Genomic DNA, 2,516 nt, shown 5'->3' on the forward strand with positions numbered 1-2,516 from the left:
GAGTTAAATAAATTTGCACAACAAGTTTTTGGCGCCATTGCCGGGGAATTGTTTATTTTTTTAAACCAATTTATTTCTAGATCCGTTTTATTCTTCTACTAGTTATAATTAGGATTTTATTTTTCTGCAATTTGTTTTGTTTTATTTGTGTTACTAATACAATTTTTTTTTTTTTAAAAAAAGATTTTTCTTTTTGTTTTTTGTTGTTGTTTTGTTTGTGTTACAGCCCTGCTACGATCGAGCACACTTGTAGCCAAGACAGCAACCGCAACAGTTCAGTAGATTTTTGCCAAAATCTTTTGGTCCTTTTTTGTGAGTTTTTAGTTTCTGTTTAAATTAATTTCTGCTTGCAATTGTGTTTAGTTAGTTTAATATAATTTAATTTAGTTCAATTCATTTCAGTTTTTAGTTTATTAGTTTGTTAGCTTGTTAGCTTGTTAGTTCCTATTTGCATGTTCGGTCGTAGGGCTTTGAATCTGGAGTTAAACGCTTTTGATCCTGAAATTGAAAGAACAGCGAGAGAGAATCTAAGACAGCCACCAAACTCACCCACCAATTCTCAAAGTTCCGAGTCTGATTCGGAAAAGTCTGTTAAGATGGGAGAACGAAATCAACCTAGATCCCTTAGGGAGCTGTTCGTACCCAACATTACCAACACACCGTCATGTATAGTGTTGCCAGCTACTCGCTTCGAGCTGAAGCCGAGTACAATAGGTCACCTTCCTACATTTAGAGGATTAGAGAATGAGGATCCATATGTTCATGTGAGGATTTTTTTGGAAATTTGCGACATTGTTAATACACAAAATGCCCCAGCAGAAGCGGTGCGCCTTCGGTTATTCCCTCTGTCCCTACATGATAGGGCAAAATCCTGGCTACTCAACAATAGACCTGGATCTATCACTTATTGGGATATGTTGCAAAGCAAGTTTTACCACAAGTTCTTCCCAATTTCCAAAATCAATGCCCTCCGTCTACAGATCACCAATTTCAGACAAAAAGAAGGGGAAAGATTCACCGATAGCTGGGAGAAGTTTAAAGAGCTTACTATAAAATGCCCACCCCACGGGTTTGAGAATGAGGTGCTAGTTCAAATATTCTATAGGGGACTAACACCAAGTGAGCGAAACTCGCTTGAGACGATGAATGGTAGAGAATTCTTAAGTCTTACTAGGGATGAAGCCTATAAAACTTTAGACGAAATGGCTGAATGAGCACAACAATGGGATTTTCAAGATAGTTGGGACAGACAACAACCCACTCCCAAGACAGGAGGCATTTATGAGGTGAGGAATGATGCTGAATTAAGCGAGGAGTTCAAGGTTCTCAAGCATCAGTTTGACACTATGGTCTTAAACAAACCAGTGAACGTAGCAGATACTTACCAAGTTGATGCATGCGGGTTATGTGATAGTCAAACGCACTTCACTCAAAATTGCCCAACTTTGTCAACAGAGTACCCAACTGAGCAAGTCAATGACTTCAATGACTACAGAAAACCCACCACTAGACCGTTTTCTGAAACGTACAATCCAGGGTAGCGGAATCACCCAAATTTCTCTTGGAAGCAGAATCAGCCATTGAACCAAAGAGATACCTCCACTCAAGCTCAAAATCAGTTCAGGCCATCTCACCAAGCTCAACCGCCTGTTTATCAGTCTACCACTCGAGTGCCTGCACCACAGTCATCACTGGAAGACATGATGAAAGCATTCATGCAATCAATGGATAAGAACATACAAGAGATAAAGCAAGATATGAAGAATACTACCCTGAGCAATTCCCAAGATATACAAGAGCTAAAAGGTTTCACCAATCAAGCCGTACAGGAAATGAGGAATTCCAACATGGCCAACAACAGAGACATACAAGAACTTAAGCATGCTATGATCAAGGTAGAAGGACAAGTTGGCCAGATAGCAAATCAAGTGGGGGAAAGAGAAAGAGGGAAGTTCCCTAGTCAACCTGTGCCTAACCCAAAAGGGCAATTTGTGATTGGAAGTTCCTCTGCCTCTATGCATGGTCAGGAGCATGTACAAGCCATCAGCACTCTGAGGTCAGGCAAACAGTTGGATAATGAAATGGTCATGCCTGAAGAGGCCACTAAGGCTGCAGAAGAGAAGGAAAACCTGGACAAGCCTACGGAAGACACAGGACCGGACATTGCCATTCCGATTACTGAGGATCCTTCCAAAAAGTATATACCCAAAGCTCCGTATCCAGAAAGACTGAAACCGCCAAAGAAGTGCTCGAAGTTCGATGATATTTTGGAAGTGTTCAAGCAAGTGCAGATAAACATTCCGTTCCTAGATGCCATCCAGCAAGTGCCTTCTTATGCCAAATTTCTGAAGGATTTGGTCACCATCAAGAGAAAGACGAACGTCCCCAAGAAAGCTTTCCTGACTGAGCAGGTCAGCTCTATCTTGCAATACAAGATGCCTGTAAAGTATAAGGACCCTGGATGTCCTACCATTGCTTGCAAGATTGGTGACAATCGAGGTGAGAAAGCTCTGTTG

General features: G+C 41.0%; 1 non-coding gene across 1 annotated transcript; it reads right to left on the bottom strand.

Annotated features, from left to right (window-relative positions):
- Positions 1–965: 965 nt before the first annotated feature.
- Positions 966–1,072, bottom strand: LOC132185971 (small nucleolar RNA R71). The gene has a single exon (XR_009440658.1). It is a non-coding gene; the product is annotated as a small nucleolar RNA R71 (small nucleolar RNA).
- Positions 1,073–2,516: the final 1,444 nt, after the last annotated feature.

The sequence above is a fragment of the Corylus avellana genome, chromosome ca6 (assembly GCF_901000735.1).
Source record: "Corylus avellana chromosome ca6, CavTom2PMs-1.0".
NCBI lineage: Eukaryota > Viridiplantae > Streptophyta > Magnoliopsida > Fagales > Betulaceae > Corylus > Corylus avellana.